Raw genomic sequence first — 7591 nt, 5'->3', positions numbered from 1 at the left:
TTTTTTTTTTTTTTTTTTTTGTCTTCGTATATGTGTACAAAGCGGCTTGCAGATCCAAGTTCGGAGGCGTGCTCAATATTTAGCGTACTCGAGACTTAGCGTGTTGGCATGTAGCGGGTTGTGCGGTCGTGTTTCGGAAGTCGTAGCACTGTGGTGCATGCGACATGTAGAGTTCTCGCGGAAGCTTGGCGCAGTGGCGCCTTGACGCGCTGGTACGGAAGTCGCGAAACGATGGCAGGGGGCTTGTGAGATGGTTGTGTCGGTGCGTACGCGATGTCGGCGTGGTGGTGTATGTTTGACGCGGAGGATTCATGGCTCGTGTGACGATGCAACAACTCCAAAGCGCGCCCGATTGTAGTGTCGACTTTAGCGCCTATCCAACCGGCGTATTCAAGGTTTGGCGAGGCCGTGACGTCCTCGTGGCGTGCTCGTATTCGCTGTCGCGCGTCGGGGCTGCTAGTCGTGACTCACAGTTCGCGGAGATGGCGTGTTCGCGAGATACCGCCGAGGGTGGTAGGAGAAACGCGCAGATGATGGCGTTGAGTCACGGAACGACGACGGGCGACATACGTTGGCATACTTGAGTATTTTCATCCTCCTTGTTGTGGGCTCTAGAGCGCGAGATCAAGAGTGGCGAGTTCGAGCAAGAGCTGCGACGTGGCTAGATACTTGTCGAGAAGGCTGATGGCTTCCGAGATTGTACGGGGGATCGCTTATGCTTGGCGATGTGGCTCGATACATGGCAAGATGGCTCGATACTTGACGAGAAGGCTGATGGCTTCCGAGATCGTACGATACTTCGTGAGATGGCTGAATGCTTGCGAGATCGTACGCGTATAGTAGTTAGATGCTTTGGTGGTCGCTTGAGAATTGTCTCGGCGTTTTGTTTCGTGGAACCAGGCTGGCGCGGTGCGCGGTACACTAGCGTGTTGTAACTGACACGCGGACAAACTAATGGTGGACGCTCGAGCGAGCTGATTGTGGACGTGCGGGCGAGCTGATTGTGGACACGCGGGCGAGCTGGTTATAGAGGCGCGGTCGAGCTGATTGTGGACGCGCGGGCGAGCTGATTGTGAACGTATGGGCAGTGCACGGTACTCAGGACGTAAGACGCCGGGCAGTGCGCAATATGCAGGACGTCGGGCAGTGCACGGTACGCAGGACGCAGGACGCTGGGCAGTGCGCAGTACGCAGGAAACATGACGCCAGGGCAGTGCACGGTACGCGGGACGCAGGACGCCAGGCGGTGCGCAGTACTCAGGACGCAGGACGCCGAGCAGTGCGCGATACGCAAGACGCAGGATGTTGGGTAGTGCGCGGTACGCAGGACGCCGCGGTACGGAGGACGCAGGACGCCGAGCAGTGCGCGGTACTCATGACGCATGACGTCGGGCAGTGCGCGGTACGCATGACGCAGGACGCCGGGCAATGCGCATAGCGTCTACGACTATGCGATTGATTGAGGCGATGCTGGCTACATGATTGGTTTGTACATCTCATTTAGTGTACAAATGTATTTGTACAACTAAGATAGTATACAATGGGCTTGTTCGTTTGGTTGACGCAGGTACCTGCGGCTGCGGCAGACGCATGTATGTTTGTTTGTTTGCTTGCCGCAGGTACATGCGTCAAGACGATGCGGCAAACGCTGCAACCTGCGTCTAACATTTTTAAACGTTGTTTCGATTCAACGATTTAAAACGTAAACGCATCCGCAGCCACTGCCGCAGCCGCAGCCGCCTGCGTCAACCAAACGAACAAGCCCAATATATATGTATATATTATATACAATCTTATTAGTATTTGTAATAAGAGAAATATATGTTTTTTTACTATTTCTATTATAGAAAAGAAGTAAGATAGATGAGAGAGTGGAGTCGAGTGTAAGGATGTAAAATTACAAATTGGCAATTGCACAAAAAGACATTCGTACAATTTGTTAGGTGTACAGAAGAATACACATATTTTAGTTGTACGGATTTATATATACATATATATGTTCCAATTCAAATATACGTCTCTGTACACTATATGAGTGTACGAATTAAAATGTGTGTACGGGTCATTACATCTGTACATTTAATAAGTTGTACGGTTTAAACTATCAACATGTTAAATAGATTAAAACTATCCAATAATATTTGTGTACGTTTTTAATGATTTCAAATAAAATGTATATATGTTTATATATCTGTAATTATAAAAGTTGTATGAATATATTTGTATATTTACTAAGTTGTAAGAACAAAAATATTGTCCAAAAAACATTAATTTTCTGTGTAAATAGGTTATATAAAATTAAAATTGCTAATAATTGTTGAAAGTTATAATGGCATAGTGGTTAAAGCTGTTCAATTTATTATAGTGTTGTGGGTTCAAACCACATTAGATGTTAATTTAAAATTTTGTTTAAATTAGAGGGATAAAATTGTAATTACCCTCGTGGCTTCTTCTTCCCAGCGAAACCCTAACGCCGCAGCCGATGGCTGTAATTTTTTTTTCTTATAGTTTTCTCTTTAAAGTTAAGCAAAATTCATAAATTTATCATTAACTTAGAAATTTATAATCAAATCCGATGTTTAACATGGTTTTTCTCTTGGTATCAGTCATTTTCAAAGAGGAATGGAAGAAAAGTGATTGTAAACAAAAAAAAATAAGATTGGATTATTGAAAAAAAGATCATGAGATGAAAATTAATTTGTTGAAAAAAGTGATGGACCAAGAGATAGAAGAAGAACAAAGCTGGGATTTAAAGGAGGAGTCTTTAATCTTTCTCAATTAAACTTTTGTGATCTGTTATTTTGGCAAATTGTGTAATCATGAATGAATCAGAGAAATCGTTATCTTTGGCTTGGTGTAGCGGAGAAGACGATTGAAACATAAAAAACAAAGAAAGAAAAACTTTTATTTTATGTAAATTATTTGTAAAATACTCAATGGCATGACATGTAATTTCGAATGTTATTGAATGGCAAAAAAAGGAATGAAACAGAGCCAAATAGTGGTCAACGTGGTTTCTTATAATTATAAATAGTGAATGTACTAGTTTTCTAATTATGTTTTGAAAATGTACTAAAACCCCAAATAGCTCATCTTTTTTCCCTGTGAATTGTATTTTGACGACATAGTTAAGGGACTTAATCTTATGGTGCATCGCTCTATCAGCAATGTGTTTTGAATGGTTAATTGAAGGTTAACGTAATTTTTAACAAGAGTTGTACAACTGTTCATTTGGTAGAGAAAACTAAAGTATTCAAAACTTCAAATTTCTTCCCGCAGATGGGCAACTAGGTAGTCCATCGGATTAAGGTTCCTCTCTTCTTCCCTCATAATCCTCTCCATTTGTCTGCTTCTTTTTGTTTCTTCTTATATGGGTTCTTGAAAGGAAGATTAAGAGCTCAGAGATTAACTTCATTTTCTTTCTTATTCTTTTTATTTTTTTATTAGATTTTGTTTACTGTTTAATTATAAGATAGATATAAAATCCTATCATTATCTTTTTTTTGTTTAATGTATTTCAACTTTTCTCTTCTCAAGGTAATTGTAGTTATACAGAGAAAAAAAATAATTCCAAAAATTTGTCTATGGGTTGAAGACTTATTTATAAACATTTAGAATTAAAAACAAGACCTCTGGTTTTCATTTTAATTTTCATAAGATTTCCTTACAGATTATTTACTTATTACATATGTTGGCTCATTAACTTAGTCATCCTTCCTATCCAGAGTAAGCAAAACATATTGATGCAATTGCTAAGATTATTAAGTAAAAATAAATTCTAGATCCATATAAAGTAACTGAAATTATTAAATTTCATTTCTAAATGAAAATAAATATTTTTTTTATATTGTGTAAAATTCTCATAAAAAAAATGTTCGCTTACTAACTTAGTCATTGGTCATATGAAAATTATGTAACAGTCCAAAAGACGGAGAATACATTTGTAGGGGTATACTTTGTATTGCCTAATGACTTGGTGTCAGTTTATAAGAATATATCGCAAAAAGTTTTTGTAGTCTTAATCATATATCTTTAATTAATTAATTATGGTTCCCAAGATAAATACAAGCTTACCAAAATGTTCAAAACTTTAAATCATATTTTTTAATTGGTCTTTGACTATTTTCCGTTTCTTATTATTTCATAAACTTTAGCGTTGATTTTTTTTTTTCTTATAAGAAAAAATCAAAACAAAGAAAAAATTAGTAGCATACCACTGATTTAATCTTCAAATTTCAAGTATGCTTGTTTGTAGGTACGATTTGGTCTCAAACATCACCACAATAGAAGCCATCAATATTCCAAAGAACTTACTAAAATTGTATTAAGAAAATAAAAAACACACAATTAATAACAAATAATAAGTAGTTATCTTCAAAATAAGCAATCATCGTAATTTTCTAGTTGTTTTAAATTTGAGAATTTTTGTATGTTCTTTAGAATTATTGAGATCTTGAGTTTGGTTTTGAACTTTTGATATGTCTATTTCGTTTTGATTCGATCTTAGATGTTTTGTTGTAAGCGATTCTTTTAATGTCATTTATAACTCTAGCCATGATAAATCAACTTGATTAGAGATCAAAATTTCAAATTAAAAAAATAAAATTGATAAATATTGAATTTTTATACATAGTTATCATAGTTATCATAAATTGTATATTATCCCACCCATATTGTTGTATACCATAAATCAAATTTGTTTCACCATAATGTTAATTCATAGTTGATATGTCAATTGCGTTTGGACATGATTTGTACTAAGTAGGCATTTAATATTTTTGAAACTAATGAATAGACCATGACAAAAACAAGGCGTAAAAGTATCTTTGAATATCTTAAACATGATTATCACGATAGCTTACGAATTAAAGAATCAAATACTTTTTTTTTTTGCCATCACTATTTTATATATATATACATATATAACAAAAATTTACTCATTTTATTATATTTTTGATTGAAAAATATACTTAAGCTTGAAAATACAACTATTTATCAGAAATTTAAATATTCCACTATAATAAAAATATTAACTAAAACTTTAAATGACACTGATATATTGCTAAATTATATGGTAAAAATAAAAGTTTTGTTAAATAAACTAGACATTTCATAAAAAAAATGATATACAGAAATTATACTGTATACAAACTTTTAAATTTGGATGTTTGTTAAGTTAAGCATCATGCTCATTCGGATTTGGGTTCATTTTGATCTTATTTACTTTATAACTATGAATTTTTTTTAAAACATTTTAGCCGTTAACCATACATATTTTTCATTAATTAGTTAACATATGTCCGTTTAAAAAAAAAAATCAATCACAATATATACAAAAAAAAGATGATTTTTATAACTTGATGTATTATATGATGATTCAAAAGAATAAAAAAATGTGTATATTATTTATTGTGGAACAATATATTAATAGATGAATGCTAACAATTATTTGAAAATTATTTGGATACATAGATAAGTCATATAAAAATTTGTAAATTTTTGGAAAATAAAAATTTATTTCAAACTTGTACTTTAAAGAAACTAGCATAGATTTAACTTGTTAGTTGTGCCAATCATTTAGCTTTGAAGTTCTGTCACGTTTACCATTTTATTGCTGCGTTTAACGATCTCGTACCATTCTGCTATCACTTCTAACTATGTACAAATATCTTAAGAGTAGGACTTAATCTTATGGTGCATCACTCTACCCATAATGTGTTAATGTGTTTTGAATGGTTAATTGAAAAGGTTAACGTAATTTTTAACAAGAGTTGTACAAAATATTCGTTTTGTAGAGAAAAAAAAAACCGTTCAAAACTTCAAATTTCTTCATGTAGGAGAATCACACACTGACACTGGCCCGATTTCTCTGTTTCCCTATGCTGCTTTCGTAGGTGGAGACATGTTACTGACAAGGGAACCCGTAACAACGATCACAAATATCTGCACCACCGCTCCTGCATTTCGACACAAGAAAACAGAATATTTATAACCCGCAAATGTTTAATTCAAGTAGTATCTGGATGTACTCGAAGAAGAACTGAGTAGAATCTTCTGGATGTTTTACCTAATTGAGCACAAATGAACCCTACGAGCTCAAGCTTTGCTGTTGTTCCCGAGCTATCCCGTTCCTACATCATTAATCGAGAGTCAGGTGATAGCATCAATGCACAAGCTAAATTTCATCTTTTGTGATACCATTACTACCACAAATACAATCACCCTAGACCACAGCTAGGTCTGCTTTGGATCATTATCGGATCTTTAACAAGTATTTCTAACTAAGCAAAGCTTATCAGCTAGTTGACTCATGAGGTAAAGTTTGTTCGACTAAGTTCATTTACCTCCATTGTTAATCTGCTCCTAACAGCACAAAACACCGAAAGAACCATAACAATGGTAGATGTAGCCGTATAGAGCCTCAAAAGGTTTACTCTGCTGCGTCTGCAACCTATTTAACAGAGACAACAAACATATATAAATAAACCAAAAAAAAAAGAGGATGCATTTCGATATGCGTAATCGGCAGAACAATAAAGAAGAGAGGGTTAAAACCTAATTCTCCTATCAATGAAGACACAAAGCCAGCAGCAGCAGCTGCAATTGCAAGGGTGTTCATCTCATACTCCGATTAAATAAATCACAGCCTGCAAAAGCCAAAACCTGAAAGATTTGAGCGAGCTATACATCTCCGAGACCAAGCATTTAAACTAATGCTACAACGACTTCAAGATCACTATAAATGACATCAAAACTTAACTATGAATTTGCTACACACTAAACTAAAAGATTTGGTTAGCTAGTAACATTGGCAATGCATATGAGATTTGAGCTAATTGCAATTTGTTCAACTCCCTCAATTGTGAGAACCTGATCATATGAACTACAATGTAACAGTTGGCAAACGCATCACAAAATCGAATTATAGACCAAAATCAATCAAATTCAAAGAGTACCTGAACAAAGATCAAAGGACGGAGACGAGCTTTTTCTTTAGTGACCTTCGTGTAACCTAAAACAAAACAGAAACCAACACACGGATCAAGACAGAATCGAGAAAAAAAAAAAAGGATCTGGAGACAGAGGAGACTTGGGATTTTTGTAAACTCACGAGAGTCAACGACCATGCGGTATGAGAAATCGGATCCATCGGTACCACTTGGTCTTCCCGCCGTCGGCTTCCTCTGCTGCATCTTCTCCGGCGGAATTGGGTAAAGCTAAGTTTTGGCGTCGATCGGAGATTGGAAGTGAGTTAGAGGGTAACGTCGACCAAGTTTTATATTACGTTTTTTTTGTTTTTTTTTGGATTTGGATTGAACATTTGAACCGAACTGAACCGTACCAAATCCACATTTAAACCGAGCTAATTAGGAAGCTAGCCCAAATTATATAGTTTAGTGCGTTAAGAGTTTAGTGCGATAATTTTACCCCAAGATAACCACTGAATGCTTCAAGAAAGAAAAAAAAAAAAAACTAAAGGGGGATCAAGATAAGAAATGACCTCCACCAAAAGAATGCTTTAAAGTAGTTCAGACCCAACAAAACTAAGAAGCTCTTTTTATAAATGAAAAAACAAAATTGGCCAAACCCA

General features: G+C 35.7%; 1 non-coding gene across 1 annotated transcript; it reads right to left on the bottom strand.

The window, feature by feature from the left end:
- Positions 5671-7300, bottom strand: LOC104725660. The gene is made up of 6 exons (XR_002036446.1): positions 7112-7300; positions 6957-7012; positions 6556-6647; positions 6345-6451; positions 6068-6131; positions 5671-5957 (listed from the first exon to the last, which is right to left on the bottom strand). It is a non-coding gene; the product is annotated as an uncharacterized LOC104725660 (transcript).

The sequence above is a fragment of the Camelina sativa genome, chromosome 18 (assembly GCF_000633955.1).
Source record: "Camelina sativa cultivar DH55 chromosome 18, Cs, whole genome shotgun sequence".
Lineage (NCBI taxonomy): Eukaryota > Viridiplantae > Streptophyta > Magnoliopsida > Brassicales > Brassicaceae > Camelina > Camelina sativa.
The sequence above is the reverse complement of the archived record's forward strand: the minus strand, read 5'-3'. Positions and strand labels throughout refer to the sequence as shown.